The following is a 19,303-nucleotide window of genomic DNA, read 5'->3' on the forward strand; positions in this document are numbered from 1 at the left end:
GGAAGGAGTAAGAACAATGAACGCCTCCGTGTTCTGGGTGCATGTCTGTGCCAGGCATAGTGAGAAGTTCTCTACGTGCGTTCGCTCATTGAATTTAACCCTCAGCAACATTCGTAACCCCATTTCACAGAGGCACATGTTTAGGCTCCGAGAGGTTAAGTACCTACATTGCCAAGATCACAAGGCTTGTCTGGGAGGAGCTAAGATATGAACACAGGTCAGTCTGATTCCAACATGTCATTTAATGATCCCTGAGAGGGCGTTTCAACATGTTATGTTATATATAACAAGAAAAAGAAAAAAAAATATTTATATAAAACATTTTTAAAGACCATACAGTCTAAAAAATTCCTAATACGATTCAAATGGCTTCCTAACTGCATGAAACAGAAATGCAGGCAATTACACAGGAATAAAATTCAATCTGAGATGACGTGGGATTCTATTCTGTAACAAAGACTGCTCAATTAAAATCTCTCACAGAGATAAGAGCTGCACCCTAGAGTCTGTGCTACTGTTGGGTAGTTCTGATTACTAAGTGCCCAATACTGAGTTGAAGTCCTCTTCCCTTTACCATTCATGGGTCCCTTTCTATCCCCAGTCACACAAAGAAATTCCCTGAACCCTTTCTCCACATTCTTCTCTTAAAATCTCAGAGGCAAGGCGTGGGAGTGTGGGTAGGAAGTGATCAACCAAAGACCTTGTATGCATATATGCATAACCCACAGACACAGACAATAGGGTGGTGAAGGATGCTGGGGCAGGGGTAGGCTAGAAGGGGTCAATGGTAGAAAAAAGGGAACATATGTAATACTTTCAACAATAAATATTTAATTTAAAAAAAACAGCTAGGTTCTAGTTGAATAAAAGTTTTCAGCTTGAGAGGGGATGTACTTTCCCATAGGATCAATTTATAAAATGATTCTTAGAGTTTCAACATAGCTACAAAAAAGCAATAGCACAGTGTGGTTAAAACACAGCATGCTTAGAAAATGTTAAACACTAAAATAGATAAATAATATATTAGAGCTTACAGAATACATAGAAGAATACTGAAAAAGGAACAACATAGGATTTGCCAATAAATTACAATATTTACACTGGGGAAAAAGTGAAATAAGAACTATAAAAATGCATCATGAGTGCTGGTGCAGTTAGTCACCTGGTAAGCTTTCAGAAGTACAGACTCCTGCATCCCACCCCAGACAAAACCAGAACCTTGGGGTGAGGGTAGGGCCCAGCATCAATGGTTTACAAAGCTGCCAGGTAACTCTAAATGGCAGCCACAGTTGAGAACACAGCTAAAGGGAAGGGGAAGGGCTGTGGCATGTCTACATGGGATTTCCAGGTGTCTTCAAGGACTTCAGCAAATGATGCTACTGGTCTTAAAAATGTTGGTCTAGTTTTACTGAAAAATAATTTGCTTTCAGGTTTGTTGGTTTGTTTATTTGTTTTGACTAAGCAATTATCACACATCACCTCTTACTCAAAATCAAGGTAATTGGGGGGCGGGTTATAAATGGACTGAAGACCCTCTCTAAGTTCAGCCTGAGTACAGCATAGTATCTACAACCACCAAGGCTACAGGTCCCACTTACTCAGCCTTTCTCTTAACTTAGTTCTGCAGGCTCCCGTCTCTCTCAGGGGTTCTGTCTCTGACTTTTTCTGTGCTTCTCTCTCCACGGGCTTCATGTTCTCCTATCCTTCCAACCCCAGGAGAGGTAAGATGCTCCCCTCACCCCCTCCATTGTCCAGGCTGGTGGAAGGCCAAGTCCTTGGGGCTGGCGGGTAGCCAGTGAACTAGCCAAGGGCAGAGATTGAAATCCAGAAAACAGGAAAGCATCCTCAGCCAGCATCAGTGAGAACAGAGTGGGGGTCTCCAGAAATACAGGGAATTTGCCTGGTTGACGAAGACACTGAATATTAGGTAAAATAAGAAGTGCCTTTTTATAATAAATATTAGATGGTCCCAACCTTAGATTCTAGGACTAAACTCTCCAAGCCACTGCATTATTATAAAGCCAAATGGAAATATGCCCTGAGATAAAGATGCACAAGTTAAAAATAGCAACTGTCTTTGCTTAACTTAGCATGTTAATTCTAGTTACCACATATGGACCACACCCTCTTGAGTGACAGGTAGGTGTTTATTTATTAGATAGATAGGGCAATGACTTGTTTATAAGAAATGCAATCTTGTTTGTTTTCAGAATAGGTTTTGAGATTTTAGAAAATGTTTTAAAAAGTGAGAGAAGAGCAATTGTAATCTATTAAAAGGGACTTAAGAGACACAGCAGCCACATACCATGTGTAAGCTTTGTTTGCATCTTGATTCAAACATACCAGTTATTAAAAAATGTTTTTAGCCTGGCTGGTGCGGCTTTGTGGTTGAACGTTGACCTATGAACCAGAAGGTCACAGTTCGATTCCCGGGCAAGGCACATGCCCAGGTTGCGGCTCGACCCTCAATGTGGGGCATGCAGGAGGCAGCCTATCAATGATTCTCTCTCATCATTGATATTTCTATCTCTCTCTCCCCTTCTCCTTTCCTCTCTGAAATCAATGAAAATATATACTCTCTAAAACAGATTTTAAGGCAATCAAAAAGATCTATATGTAGACCAGGTGTTAAATGATAAAATAAATCATCATTAATTTTGTCAGATTGATGGCACTGTAATTATTTTAAAAATCCTTATCAATTGGACACACATAATGAACTATTTACAGATTCAAGTGTATGATGTTTGAGAATTTGCTTTAAAATACTCTTGCCAAAATAAAAGGGGAGCAGGGGAGATGGGTGAAGTGAGATTGACACATTGTTGATAAAACTGTTGAAGTTCAGTAATAGATGCATGGAGCCCATTACACTATTTTCACTACTTTTATGGATGTGTGAAATTTCCCTAATGAGAAAATTAGCTTTAAAATGTGTGTTCAATCATAGCATTCATGGGGAAATAATAAAATAGAAACTCTATGTGGGAAATGTTAGAAACTGATCTCTGATCATTTGGCACAGAGAATGTGTGAATTGGGAGATTAAAGAGAGACTAGCAGTGTGAGATGGAGGAAGATTTCACTGAGGAGGTCAAGCTGCAAGCAGAACTTGAGAAATCATAGTTTAAAATTATTTAAAATAAGAGAAGTAGTATTTTGATTAAGAGAGATTTTATTTCCTTTTTTATAAACTTGCATTTTTCTTTGCTATAATAGAGCCATCTCTATTACAAAAAGTGAATAAATGAAAGTCTCTCTATAAATCCAAATTGATGATCGAGAGAGCTTTCGTTTAATGGAGATAGGAATAACACCAACTCCCAGGTTATGGTGTCAGAGACCAAAATTAGTTAATTTTTAAGGAAAAATAATAATAAATGTATCAATATTAATCATGATGATGATGGTGATGCAAAAACTAGCAGCAACTGCGTGCTTACCACTTACCAGCCACTATGCAGAGCACCTTCCGTACGTTCTCCGCGAAGCCCCAAGCAATCCCATGAAGTGTGGGCTATGGTTAGCACCCAACTCCCACCCCTTTCATACTCGAAGAAACTGAGCCCAGAGAGGCACACATAGCTGCCCGCGGTTACTTGCTGGTAACAGTGAGAGCTAGGACTCTCAGGCAGGCCTTTGTGAATCCAAAGTACAAGCCCTGAAGCTCCTTGTTACTCTATTCCCTTGTGACATTGTAAACTTCTCTCCATGGAAGAACCACAGAAATGTGGGGCTGTGAGTCCTGGCATTAGTGGTTCCCTGTTGTTTCCTGGAGTGTTTGGGGAATGATCCAGTAAAGAACCGTAGAGAAGCCCTCCAGGAAAGCGTCACAAACAAGTACATGACGGAAGAACACAAGTCCGCACCTCAGCCAGATGCCCACCTCAGGGAGGAAAGAGAAAAGGGCCGCACACCAGAGGGGATGACATACCGAAAGGACCAGCAAAGGGAAGCGGAAGTACGCAGGCCAGGTCACAACCTCCCCTTGGAATCCATTTCTACCCTAGAGGCAGCCCATCTAGTCTAGGTTTCCAGAGTTTTCTATGCTCTCCTCCATGAACCACTGTTCTCGGGCAGCAAGCTCCTAGCTAGGACGGCACACTTGACTGGATTCCCCTGTTAAGATGAAATAGGACAGCTGGTTAGCCTCCCTTGACATTTACCTTTCAAGCTTCAACACATTCCCAGCAACCAGCAGCAACGGAAACAATCTCCATCGTTCCTACGAGCCGGGAAGGCATGTGAACTGGAGAGCCCCGGAACTCCCCTGGCCCGCCATGTGCACAGCCCTCATGCTGTGGGGTTAGGGATGGCACACTTGAATGAAAAGCACCAGCTGGGCCCTAACCGGTTTGGCTCAGTGGATAGAGCGTTGGCCTGCGGACTGAAGGGTCCCAGGTTCGATTCCCGTCAAGGGCATGTACCTTGGTTGCGGGCACATCCCCAGTGGGGAGTTTGCAGGAGGCAGCTGATCGATGTTTCTCTTTCATCAATGTTTCTAACTTTCTATCCCTCTCCCTTCCTCTCTGTAAAAAATCAATAAAATATATTAAAAAAAAACAAAACAAACAAAAGCACCAGCTGGGAGCTGGAGGACCTGGGCTCACATTCCCCGCTTCTGCTATGAACCTGCTCTGCTATCTTCGCAAACCATTTCATCTCTCTGAGCTTCAGATTCCTCATCTGCAATGAGCTGGGCTGTAATACAGAATTTCACGACTTATTTCTAGCTGTAGAATCCTTTCATCAAAAGGTAACGTGTAACAGACAGAAAGTACAACTACTCTGGGAGTTGGGGGCGGGGGTCAAGGGTACCCCTTCCCGTGTCCCATTATCGCATATCATGTGGAGGCGCGATTCAGCTTCGACGTTCTGTGATTATACGTCAACTCCCCGCAACCCGAGGAGGAGGCAGGGTCCCCGTGGGCAGCTGTACGGGGACCCTCAGGCCCAGATGGCTGCTCTCCTTTACCAGTGAGCCTCTTCCGAAAGCAAATAAGCAAAGAAAGAAATCCCACAGAAAGGGAGTTGGACGTGAGGACTCAGGCGGCCAACGGAATACTCTGCTGCATCCAGGCAAACCAAAACACACTCCCAGGAAGAGATAAGGTTTATGAGAAGGAAACCAACACAATCACTTACAAGAATTTCAACATGAAACCGCTCAGGCCAGGCAGCCAGGCCACCAGGAGGCTGCAAAATATCCGAGGCGGGCCCTCAAAGAACAGACCTCACAGGGGCCCTGCCTTGACTTTCCTCCTTTGTTTCTCACTGCCCCGTGGTCAGACCCTTTCAGGTCACACGTGGGAAGTGGCCAGCGCACTGGACACAGCACGTTCTCCTGGCCGTGAGTCCGCAGGCGGCCAGCACTTTGGAGAAGGGGATTCTAGGGGGAGTGACTGCACATGAGCAAACCTGGAGTTTTACATTCATCAAAAAAAAAAGTAGCCAACTCAGCAGGGTCACCAGATGAAAAACACAAAACCCTGTTTTGAAATTTCAGATAAACAACAAATTTCAGATAAGCAACGAAGAGTTCTTTATTTAAAGTACTGCATACTTTTGAAAAAGTACTTGTTATTTATCTGAAATTCAAATTAAACTGAACATCCTGTATTTGTATTTGCTAAATCTGGCAACCCTAACCCTCAAGATGCAAACATATTCCAGACATACTCCAATATCCAAATTACTGTCTTAAACCCTTCCTTGGGAATGTCCTTTACAAGACGAGGAATGTTTCCCCCGCCAGCCTCTGTGGAGTTGAAGCTTCAGCCTCAGAGACTGGATTAAAGTTCTGAAAACTGACAAATACTATTCATAAAGTCTGATGAATGAGAACAATCAAGCAAGGAGACTCCACTGGGGCCAAAGCATGAGGTGTTGTTCTGTGTCAAGGAGCTAGTCTCCTTGGCACTCACTGTCCTTCCTCACTCCCACTGCCTACAGAGTAACTTCTCAGTGTTGTCAGCCCAGCCTACCTCTCCAGCCTGTTTTCACCCTAGTCGAGGGCCCCACAGGGCTACTTGTTGATAGATCCTTTCACACTACTCTTCATCTTGTCGCCTCTACCAAGATAGCCCTTTCTGGCCCTCCCTAAGTGATTGACAATTGCATGTCTTGCAAGATGCAGCTCAAATGTTACTTTTCCAAAAGCCACCTTAAATCCTTTCTGAGATATAAGAAAGGATGGATGAATGGTGGATGGATAGATGAACTAATAAAACTTTTCTATAAAATTTTCTTACCCCTATTCTCACCGCCCAAGCAGCGGTTAAAAACAGGGGCTTTGGAGTTAGGCAGAGCCAAAGTCAAATTCCAGTTCTATCATTGAGTGGATACATGATTTTAGACAAGACATTTAACATCAAAGAACTGCAATGCCCTTTTTTTTGTAAAACTGGGATAATATAGCGCATCCCACAAAGGTTTGTGGGGATAATGAAATAAGATAAAGTGCAAAAAGCACTTAGCGTGGTGCCTAACTCGGAGTAAACATTTAATAAGTGGCAGCTATGATGTCTTACTACTATTACTCCTTTCTTCGTGTCCTCCCAGTAACCCCATATCACAGAACTCAAACCAAATAGATACATCTTGAGAGCTGAGAAAAACTGGAAGTTCTAAAAGGCCATGCTTTAAGATAAACAGCAAAGCTAAAGCTAGAAGTACTAGTAGGCCTCTAGATTGCTGGTCCAATGTAACTTCAAATTCAAGAGTAAATCGAGACAACACAAGGTATTAATATGAGTGGGAAGAGAAAGCGGGGGGGGGGGGGGGCGGGCAGTGATAAAAGAATTACTAGACTTGTTTGGAGAAAACATGAAGCTAGAGATCAACACGGGAAGATGCACTGGGGAAGGCTGTGTGGTGAAGGGGGACTTATTTGAGTCTGCCCTGATGTTCAGCCTCATTCGTCTATTCTGGTAGCATCTGCCCCTCTCTGTTCAGTATGCTTCAGGCTATGTGACAGCAAGAATCTTACTGCACGCAGTGGACTCCAGGCATAAATACTGCTTCTTCGGCTTGCCCTCTCCTCTGGTCCTTCTAATTCTGCTTCTTCATCTCTCCTCTCAATTCCTTTCCAATGAGCTCCCAGGACACTGTTCAATCCCCCAGGGGTAAATGCTGAGCCAAGTGTCTTTACTTTCCTAATGGCAGAAGCCTTGAGACCAAAAGAAGTAGCACAAAGCCCCAGGCATTCTTTGGGATACCGTGAGTGTTTGATGATTAAAATAAAAGTCCATTGTGCCTTATTTTTCCCTCCAGATCTTATCAACATCGAAAATAATGCCCTTCACGCAATGGCAAAGAAAAGCACAATGTGGTCTTTAAACTATCAGTCAGTGTTTGTGCGAGAGCAGTTTGGCACCACGTAAGCAAGCAGGGGTTTTAGTAAGTGGGGGAAAGTTGTCATTTCACACAATGGGTTTGAGCTGGGTGGCTGCTGCCAGTACTGTCTTGAGGTAGAGCCACCCAGTAAGGAGATCTAAACTGCTCCTGTTTTATTGGTTTCAACGGCCTGTTGAGCTGCACGTAGCTAAGTGCTCAGTAGTTCACTGATGTATGCAATTCATCTACAATGCACGCACTTTTTGGGCTATTGGGCAAGGGCGATGAATGATCCAGTTATGCAGCAGATCTGCCAGAGCTTGTGACCTGCATCTTCCTTGAGGATCTTAATAGATCAGTGATATTTGATTATTCTCTGGCCTACTTAGTCTCTAATTGTTTCATCCCTTGTTGCTTGCCCAAGAGCAACAAAACTCCCAGGGAGAGACTATCATAGTGCTAGACCCAAGCAGGTAATAACTACATACCTTTCTCAGAGCAGTTGTCATTTCATGAGCACCTACCACCTGCTAGACATTGGATTCTTACAGCTATTCTCTGAGATTATATAAGAACTAGAGGCCTGGTGCACAGATTGTGCACCGGTGGGGCCCCTTGGCCTGGCCTGTGGGGATCAGGCCAAAACCAGCTCCCCAACACCCCCTGAGGGGTCCCGGATTGCAGAGGGCACAGGCCAGGCCGAGGGACCCCACCAGTGCATGATCAGGGCCAGGGAGTAACTGTGGGAGGGCTCCAGGGCATGTCCAGCCTGTCTTGCCGAGTCTCGATTGGCCATATCCCAGCAGCAAGCTAATCTATTGGTCAGAGCATCTGCCTCCTGGTGGTTAGTGCACATCATAGCTACTGGTTGAATGGTCATTTAGGCTTTTATATATATAGATAATTAAAATCCCCACTTTACAAACCAAAGGCTACCAAAGTTCACAGAGACAGAGCTATGATTCGATCTCATGTCTAACTAAAAATCCCATGGACTTTCCAGTAAACCACACTTCTCATGGTATTTTCATGATAATAAAACTTTTGTAGCTTTATCTACATAACTCTCAAACTTTAGTCATTCCCTTTCTGTTATTACATTAAAACTTTTCAAACTACTCTTTAGCATTATTTGTATTAACAATTCTTTTAGAAAAGCAGGAGATGGAATTGTCTCAGTGGCCAGTGGCTGGGTATTTACTTGTCCTGCCAGATCCACTTTCTCCATTTTCCACTGAACTTGGTGCCCTGGAAAGCAGCCTTTATGGACTACAGCATTTAGTTGCCTGCCCTCTGGCTTTCAGTTGGGTTTACTCAATGGGGGGCACTTGATGGAGGCCAAGAGTAGAAAAATAATGCTGAGATAATAGTATTATTCTTGTTCTTATAATTCTGGCCCTGCTGGACATTGGAGAGGTTCCAAGGATTGATTGGGTTTGCCTATAATATGCGCAGTTCCCATCGTCTGGTTCTCTTTTAGAACTACCACTGTTCTCTTTGGGGGGGAACTTTTTCCTTCACTTGCCCAGTTCTAGGGGGACCAACTTCTCTCCAGTTTTGCCAGCCCCAGGCGTTTCACTGTCCCTTGTTAGTTTTCTTCACACCTGTGTGAACAGTTCCTAAATGAAACTTTCCTCCATTGCTCCATTTGAGGATCTTGTGTCTTTCCTGTGAGGATTTGGACTGATACAACCCGAGGTCTAAAATCTCCTTGATGCCTTGGATCACAGAAAAAATATAAGATGCCTTTTTTATGTATACATTTATACATTCCACAAATACATTGGGCACTCTGTGTGCCAGGCCCTGGGTTTACAATGCTGACAAATGTAGCCACAGCTCTCCTACAGCATAGAATATAGTACGGCAGAGAGATTAAGCAGATAATCACACAAACTAGTGGAAAACCAATTGCACCATGTACCATGGTCCCATGGGGGCTAATGATAGGAGTCAATCAAGTCAGGAAAAAACAGAAAAGGCTTGCATGAAAAAGGAAAACATGAGCAGATATCTAAAAGAGACATAGAGCATCAACCTATGAACCAGGAGGTCATGGTTCAATTCCCAGTCAGGGCATATACTCGGGTTGTGGGCTCCATCCCCAGTCTGGGGCATGCAGGAGGCAGCCAATCGATGATTCTCTCTCATCATTGATGTTTTTCTCTCTCTCCCTTTTTAAAAAGAAAAATAAATAAAATGAAAGAGACATAGGCATTTTTGGGGCATAGAAGGAAAGAAAGGTCATTCCAGGCAAAAGATAATGGTTGATAAAGGTCGAGGTGGTGGAACAGAGAGAGCAGGAGGGTGCTTGAAAAGAAAGATGGAGCTAAACAGGCCCTGCAGACCATATGGAAACTGGTCTTTATCCTCTTTACAGTGTGGAGATTGGATCAGAAGACCAGAGCGGATTGAACATAGACCAGGTGGGAGTCTGTTAGTGCAGTAGACAAGGTGACAAGTGACCTAAATGGTGGAGGGAGAAATGGAGAGAACTTGATAAACTTGCCCTTTCCTGGGAGATGCCAGTGCTTAGTTCCTTATACACATTAATACAACTCTCAGGATAATGACTTCTCAGCCAAGGGAGAAAATGCTGCCTTCTCGTTGTGGGAGGGGAGTCAAGAAACACTGGGCTCAGCCTCAGACAGAGGATGAAACTCAGTAATGCAGTTATGAACACAGGCTCCGGACATAAAAACTGTCCCCATGTTGACTTCCTGCCTTTCCCTCTAACAATTCTCACATCTGAGAATTTCCGTAAGAGGGGGAGTCTAGAGAGACCTGAGTTCCCATCGTGGCTCCTTCACTTACTGTGTTAACTATGCAGTTAATTCATTTCTGTGAAAGGAGAATAATTCATTGGCTATAGAGTTGTTGTAGGATTAAATTAGGTAATGTATATCGTTAACTAATTCAAGTAACAGAAAACTGATTTAAAAGGACTTAAACAAATAAAATTTATTATCTAATTTATTGGGAACTCTTAGGTATGACATATTTCAAGGTTGATTCAGTAGCTTAATTAGTTTCTAACTTTCTTCTCCATCACCCTTGATGTGTTGACTGTATCTTGAGCTGGCTTCCCTCATGAGCACAAGTTAGGAGTATCACACTTAATGAGAGAAATATATTTTTCACTATTGTGTGAGAAATCTTTATTAAACAATAATAGACTTATATCTTGTTAACTAGAACTAGAATATAAGATGCCCTAGGGCAGGAATTTTTATCTGTTTTGCTTACTGATATATCCCAAAATAGTGGGTTAGAACTAATAACTATTTGATGTTTAATGGACCTCATACCTAACTCTAATCCAACTCTAGTAAGCAAAGTGAAACAACCATGTATTGGCATTTTTCTGTAAAAGTAAAATAATAATGATTTTGGGCTTTGCAAGCCCTTATAATTTCTGTAGTATAGTCTGCTTTTTTCAGTCCTATAAGCATGCAAAAAATATTCTTAGCTCAAAGAACAGACCTGGGAGTAGCTGGCTTGCAGGCAATAGTTTGCCTACCCCTGGCTTAGACTAATCATGTGGGGTGATAGACATATTATGTGGAATATTTTCAAATATTTGAAAAGTCAAAGTCAAAAATGTAAAAGTAAATTCCTTTACTATCTCAGAGTCTTAAACTGGCTAATAGGCAACGAGTCTCGCCACGGGAAAACCCTATGCATTGTTTTCTGTACCACAGAATTCTTTTGCACAAAGGCCATTGCTATGACACCTCAAAAAATACTGCCTTTAAGGTTGAGAGCCGACTGGTCCCCTTCACTGTTTTATATGGTCTGATCTTCAATAGAAGCCTGTGGAAGCTAGGAGAAGATTAGCATTATTACCCTCAATCACTGGTGATATTAAAAATATTTAACAACCAGTATGACTTGGGACCAACCATAGCCCAGAAATGGAACAGGTCTTTAATGTCCCCTGCTGAGCCCCACATTAACCCCTTTATTGATGAATCCTGGGGAAGTGGGAGGAAATCCAAAAAGAGGGGGCCATTGGAGTGGCTTCAACAGACAGTACAGAAGGACAGCAACATTTTAATCAGCAGTATGGCTGACCTAGTGTGCACCAGATGACTATCAGCCCTGCCTACACCTGCCAAACAGGAAAATAAAAAAATAAAAAAGTAGAAGTGTCTTTTCTAGGACTATAAACCAGTAAATGGCAGAACTTGAACTCAAAGTTAGTCTTCAAGGATCCAAACCTCTGTTTTCTCTCTGCCACCCACTTCTTGTGTGTTCTTTTCCACTTCCTATGGACTGCCCTCGTCACTCACTCAGAGCAGGGAAAAGAATGCCATATGTGGAGACAGAAGACTTACGTTCACGTCCTACTCCTGCTATTTATTAAGTGTGAAATCTTGGGTAATTTGCCTGGTCTTACAAGCCTGAGTTTCTTCTCTGGGGAAATCATGATAATCATGTCTGCATAGCAGGGCAGCTGAAGAAAAGCCTTGTAAAATATTAAGTGCGACTCATGTTAGGCACTCACATTATGCGCAGATTGGCCATTTTCACCTTAAAAATCTGAATGTTGAAACTAGAGTTCTTTTTCCAGATGAGAACACTCAGACTTCTGAGAGATCAAATTACTTGCCCAAGGTCATGCAGCTAGTGATGATAGAGCCAGAACTGATTTCAAAGCTCTTGACTTCCAACTCCGGGCTCTTCGCTGGGCAACTTCCAAACTCGCTTCGCAGCCTGCCTACAAGGATGGGAATGTGAAGGTCCTCAATCACAGGCACAGCGCTGCTGGCAGGCCGTGTCATCAGCTCCTTCCGGGTCTGCAGGAAGGGGGCTGCTCCGGCCCAGCGTCCGTCTTCTGTCGTTCAGGGGGCACCTGGCCAATCGCTAGGTCACTCCGGCAGCCCTGGGACTGGAAGTCACTCCAGAGGCTCTGGGACCGGAATAGCAGGAAATGGTGTTAATGACGTTATTTCTGCAATAGACAGAGCAGGCAGAAGACAGCATGGACAGGGACAATGCTGGCCTACCAGGGGCTGACTTTCAAGCCCTCACCTGTCGTAGGCCAAAGGAGTCAGACTTTCCAGTGTGACAACTGAGAAGGAAGAATTATTCTTCCCCTGGGAAGATTCAGCCTCGGTTGCCTCAAAAAGACAACAACCTTCTCTGAAAAGCAGCAAAGTCAAATGAGATGGCTACTGCCCTCTCCCGGAACTCTAAGCGGGTTGAGGAAAGCAATGTGGTTCTGTGAACTAAACCTGGCTTTGGGGTCAGGTACATTTTGGATTCAGAGACCACGTCTTCCACCTACTACATCTGGTGGTCATTTGCAGCGCCCCCCAAATTCCTCCCTCTGCTTCCCAGGCACACGAGAGGGAGACATTCCTAGCCTGCCTGTGTTTGGGTGGGGTCATGTACCAATCCTGGCCGGAACATTAGGAGAAAAAAGGTTGTGTCATCTCTAGGCCAAGGTTTCAGCGCCGATGAACACTTAATCTAGGGATATCTTCTTCCCTGGGACAGCAACATCTGTGATGGCTGCTGCTCTGTGGCCTGGGTCCTTCAGTGTGATGAGCACTGAAGTATAAATACTCTATGCACAAAACTGAGAGGCTGAATGAACCAAATATTGACTGGCTTTGGAAAGGGAGTGCATTGGCACAGACTGTAATGTAATTGCCAAGAAACCCTGAGCTTCTTCAGTTGGCAAACCCATCCCTCATTCAAGGCAACCAATGCACACTTGCCACCTTTTTCTAAGTGGGGGGTGAGATTTGGAGGTGGGGGAACTTCCATGCATAAGACACACAGACTGCATGAGTCGTACCATGAGTGGTCCGGGAACAGCCTTTTTAATATTTTTTTAATACATTTTAATTTATTTCAGAGAGGAAAGGAGAGAAAGAGAGAGATAGAAACATCAATGATGGGAGAGAATCATGGATCGGCTGCCTCCTGCACCCCCCTCACACCCCCTACCCCTACGGGGAATGAAGCCTGCAACCCGGGCATGTGCCCCACCCCCTGAGCCACCGGCCTGGCGGAACGGCCTTTTAACATCGCCCGCGTGAAATCATCACAACCCTCTCCCTCAGCAATGGCTCCCACTCTCCACGTGCGCTTGGCTGGAATCGCTTGTGTCCCATCTCACTGGAAACCTGTCTCGACAGCAACTGTCGCCCAAACCAGCTTGCTATCACTACTCTGGCCGGATCTTTGTGGAGCTGAACCTTTATGACAAGGTCACCATGTTGTGGTTCCTGCGCTGGTTGCAGGAGCCACTTCCCTTCCCTCTGAGCTGCAAAGGTTCTCCTGGAGAGAACATTCCCTCTCTGGTTCACCCACTAGACTACATGCCCGGCTAATTCCCCTGCTCCACTTCCCATTGCTCGGGCTGCTCTGTGCCACCTGCAAGCAGAGCTGTATTAGCCAAGCTGTACTTGGCAAGTTCCTTAATAGCGATCATCAGACTTTTCTGGATTACTTACTCCCCAAAAGATGGAAAGTTAAGTACCCGTTCACACATTTAAGTTGTCCTCTAAAATGTTCACCATAAATATAATTACAAAGAGTGATCTTGCCAGTACTCTCAATAATGTTAAAAAACAATGCTGTTGCATCTCTTTATGCATTTGTCCAATGAAATCTAAGTACCACAATGATCTGATACCCATCCACTTGAAAATGATAGAGGAACACGTATTTAACGTACACTCTATATTGTTGTTTTTTTGTCATCAAAGAGAATACTCCCATAGAATGTGTCTGAAATGAAATATATCGTTATGCTTTACGGATCACCCCATGCAACTTTCCTGCAACAAAAATAGGTATATTTTTGAAATATTTATGTTTTTAATTTTTGAAATCCATAATTCTCTTATGTTTATTATGTGCAATTAAGCACTACTTAAAACTGAAATTAACATAATATTGTACGCCAACTGTAATTAGAACATAAAAGTATTTAAAAATAAAAATGAAACGTTCTATATAAGCCGCAGAAGTAATATAATTAAACTAAAAGCCATCTTAGAGATGCTTTACCTACTCCTCTGTTTTAATGTGAGAAAAGTAAAACCCCCCAAAAAGTCAGAAGGGTGATAAGGCCTAAGGACATCAACCGAGTAAATGAACTTGAGCTAAACATAAGTGTCCTGACTCCCAGTCAATAGCTCAGACCAACACCAAATATTAGCTCACTGCTGAATAGTGTGAGCCAAACTCCAAGTGCTGGAGGCGATCATTGGAAGGAAACTTCACGGGGCTGGGATAGTGAGAAAAGGCGACAAAGAAGAGGAAGGACTCCAGCCAGGCTGCGAAGATCACAGGTGGTTTCAGGGAGGGACCTGGAGGGCCATTTTGGTATCTTTCCCGTGGACTTGGTGACAAGTTGGGAACAACATGAGAGGAGACAGAAAGGCAGGAAATCATCTGAGATGAGCCAGGGACTGAGTTCATATGGGAAAGAATAAAAATGAGATTTGGGATAGTTTTCCAAATCGTTCTGAGGAAGCCCAGATGACCTTCTTTTCTGGGTACTGTCTTCACTTTTGTTCTTCAATCTTCAATTGCAAAATATCCTATTGGCCCAGAGAGGTCCCCTGAGAGCAGCTTTGCTAGAAGTGAAGGCATCCCCAGGGCTCAGACACCCTTGGAGCTGCCCAGCCCCCAAAGATGCCATGCTTAGGATTCGAATGATGAATTCAAAAAGTCTCCACACACCGAAGTGCCGGGAACAGGAACAGTCATTGTGCCAAAAAAACGAAGCTTTCACCACTTCTCTCCCTTTAGCCCTTGATCTTGATTATTAAAATGGACCTGATTCCTTTCGTCTTGCACAAGCTAAACTTCCCATCTGTATCAAGGGATGAGTCGTCTGGTATCAATGAATGAATTATGTAAATCATAAGACAGTGAATTTGATTTTACGGCTCAAAAAAATTTAATTAATCCAATACAAAATTAAATAAATAAATCTAAAACATGACAGTTTCATCAAAATCTGAAAAAGATCCATGAATAAGATTTCTTCAGGAAAGGGCTGAGGGACGTCAGCCAATAGTTTTAGCTTCTCAGAAAGGCTGTCTGGGAAAAAGAGGGAGAGAGAGAGAGAGAGAGAGAGAGAGAGAGAGAGAGAGAGAGAGAGAGAGAGAGAAGGCATATTCTATTCAATTTGTCCATTAGTGATGGAGATGACCCTTCTAATGCACACATATGTGTGAGAGGGGGAAGAAGAGGGGGGAGGGAGAATTCTGGGATGGAGGACGGGCATTGATTTTGGAAGGAAACATGTAGAAGAAAATAAGGATCTAGCTTATTTTCAAAATAACAAAATAACAAAAATGTGAAGAGGCAAGTACAGCTCTAATAGAGCACCTCCTACCACTATCACAGTGATAACCAAAAGAAATGATACCGTGTTACCTTCTCACACTCCCTCCGGCATTTTTTAGGCAAAACAAACCACTGAGTGATTTTTCCCAGGGCTCAGGCCCTCTAAACAGAGTTGCTGAGTGGTAATTATGTAATTTCTTTTCTCTTCTAACCAAATGTCACTTGCATGAAAACGTTTGGCGAGAGGAGAAAACAGGACACAGAACTGAGGGAGACATCACGGTGCCTGTTCCAGACAGTATTCCACCCGAGGTCGGAATCCAGGGGAGAGGGGGCTGCGGGAAGCAGCCAAAGGAGATGCCCGCTAGGGGACTCCGGGAGGCGGGAGGACTGGGTGCGGCGGGGCACTGGTGTTTGGGGACAAGGTGTGGCAGGAGCTGGGAAGCAGCCTTCCCCAGCAGAGCAGGTGAGACCTGGAGGAAGGGCATGAGGAGGCCGCCCCTTTGCTGGGACAGCAGCGCCCTCAGAAACAGGACCAGCCCAGCGTTTGGGACATTCTTGGGGAATATCCCCCCAGGAGACTTTTTACTTGTTCGACATCTCAATCCTTGTATATTGAGCAGTTCTCAGTGCCAGCCATTCTATTTTCTGGGGAAGCAAGGCCAGATGACAGCCATAAGAGAAACAGAACAGCACACAGGAAACGATGCCTCAGCTCATCTGGGACACCCCCGGAGACTTCCAGAAATAAGTGGGTGAAGGGAGGCCAGAGGACTGAGGTTGTGGGCTGGAACTATGCAAATGAGGATATAATCCAGTTAAATTTTGGTTAATATTCTCACTGTGACCCCATTGGTATATGTACACTGGTGGATATATGCATGGAGAAGGGGTGGAAGGAAATATATGGAAATGGTAGCAGGGTTATTTGTGGGCAGTAGGGTTATGAATTATATTTTTATGTAATTTTATATAATTTACTAGAGGCCCAGTGCACAAAAATTTGTGCACTGGGGGGGAGGGGGGGGGGTTCCTCAGTCTGGCCTGTGCCCTCTCGCAGTCTGGGACCCCTCGGGAGATAACGACCTGCTGGCTTAGGCCTGCTTCCGTGTGGCAGAGGGCAGGCCCAATCCCTAGGTGCAGCCCCTGGTCGGGCTCAGAGCAGGGCCGATTGGAGAGTTGGGGCCGCCGCCCCCTGTCATGCACAGAGCAGGGCGGATCGGGAGGTTGCGATGCCACCCTCAGTCACGCTCAGGGTAGGGCCGATTGGGGGGTTGGGGCACCGCCCCCTGTCACACTCAAGGCAGGGTTGATGGGGAGGTTGCGGCACCACCCTGTCACGCACAGAGCAGGGCCCATCAGGGGGGTTGGGGCGCTGCCCCCTGTCACGCACAGAGCAGGGCCCATCAGGGGGGTTGGGGCTCTGTACCCTGTCACGCACAGAGCAGGGTCAATCAGGGGGTTGGGGAGCTCCCCCATCACGCACAGAGCAGGGCCTATCAGGGGGTTGGGGAGCTCACGCCCAGAGCAGGGCCGATCAGGGGGTTGGGGCGCCGTCACTGTCACACTCAGGGCAGGGCCGATGGGGAGGTTATGGCTCTACCCCATCACACACAGAGCAGGGCCCACTGGGGTGCCTGGACAGCCTGGATGAGGGGATGATGGCTGTTTGCAGCTGGTCACACACCCTTCAGGGTGGGGGTCCCCACTGGGGTGCCTGGCCAGTCTGGGTGAGGGGCTGAGGGCTGTTTCCAGGCTGGTGGGTGACTGAAACTCCCAACTGCTCCTTTTTTTCTTTTTTTATTCTGGGCCAGCTTTAGCTCTGAGGCTGCTGAAAGCAGGTATCTGGTTTGTTTGGGTTCTATAATCGAAACACTGTATCAACTCCAGCTCTGAGATCCCAGCTGGCTGAAAGCAGGTTTCTGGGGTTTTGTTTAGCTTCTATATTTGTAACAATGTTTCAAACTGCAAGCTCAGAGGCCGGCAGCAGCAGGCGGGGAACCTTGGAGTCCTCCGTCACTGAAGCAAGCAAGCCTCATGTTCGCTTCAAGCTGCCTGGCTGCCGGCCGCCATCTTGGCTGGCAGTTAATTTGCATATCGCCCTGATTAGCCAATGGGAAGGGTAGCGGATGTACGGCTAATTACCATGTTTCTCTTTTATTAGATAGGATGTAATTTTATATTTAAAATTTTATATTTAAATTATATACCTACCTTTCAAATATTCTAGGGTGGAGGTACATTATTATTATTATCATGAACAAAAAAATTTTTTGGTCAGGGAGGAGGTGGTATTACTGTCAGTAATTTAAGTTGCTTCAGACAGTATGAGTACCTTGGGAAATTCTGATCCTAGTGTATATTTAGAAGAAAGGTATTATTATTATTTCATGATAAACTTACCAAAACAGTGGAGTAAAATGAAATGTGTTTCTAAATATAGAATTGACCATTTTCACAGCAGCGATCTGTAATTCAATATTTAATTTTATTGAGGCTTTACTCTTTCCAGCAAAGTAAATTTTACTCAAAATGAGAAAGAAGAAGGTAATTACGTACCTCTTTCTGGGAACAATCATACAAATAAGCTCTGTGATTTCCTAGAAGATCAATTCTACATCAATAAGTAGATAATTAATTGAACTCTCCAGACCACTCAGGCTCTCAAATATCACATCTTTGCCCTGGTGTTTCTGTAAAGAGATGAGATGGTTTACATGTGTGACTGTTCTATATCCTATTACCATAAATGTGTACTTTCTAGCTCATTCGTAAGGGGTTCCCCTGGACACATGTGGATTTCAAAAGTGTAATGTTGTCCTAACCGGTTTGGCTCAGTAGATAGAGCGTCAGCCTTCGGACTCAAGGGTCCCAGGTTCGATTCCGGTCAAGGGCATGTACTTTGACTGCGGGCACATCCCCAATAGGGGGTATGCAGGAGGCAGCTGATCGATGTTTCTCTCTCATTGATGTTTCTAGCTCTCTGTCCCTCACCCTTCTTCTCTGTAGAAAATCAATAAAATATATATATTTTTAAAAAGTGTAATGTTACCGCTAATGTAACCAAGTAACTTAATGTTTTATATATATTTATATGTATATACAAATTGGTTCTCCTGGAGAACTATAATTAACCTATCTTATACAGTTGAAATTCCTTTGTTAACCAGGAACAAAAAGCAACATTTTATCTCATTTTCCCCTCTTCAGACCCAATTACAATCAAAAAGGAAGATTAATTTTTCTAAAAACAGTGTAAGGAGACCTTATGCCAAGCATGTCTGTGCCTGGGTTAGGGAAATAAATAAGATATAGATATACAGCAAGCCTGGGAAGGCCATGCTTGGTTGAGGCATAAAAACGAGGAATCAGTACAGGGACCCCAGAATGTGGAGAGTCTTAGGAGACTCTGGAAAGAGACGTGATGGCACTGATGTCCAGTGTGGTGCCCAAATGGGTCACTAATTATTGCTTGATGATGATGTTAGAGGCCACGACGCACCTGCATCACCAATCCCAGAAATAAGCCATGAGTGCTGATTTGGGTGAATCACACCTCCACCAGAGTTCATCCAAGACCTTCAGGGAATTGTCAAGCTCTACTGTCCCCCAGGGCATGCTCACCACGCTTCGGAAGCCGGGATGGCTCCAG

This window comes from Myotis myotis, unplaced genomic scaffold (genome assembly GCF_014108235.1).
Source record: "Myotis myotis isolate mMyoMyo1 unplaced genomic scaffold, mMyoMyo1.p scaffold_m19_p_5, whole genome shotgun sequence".
In the NCBI taxonomy this organism is placed as follows: Eukaryota; Metazoa; Chordata; class Mammalia; order Chiroptera; family Vespertilionidae; genus Myotis; species Myotis myotis.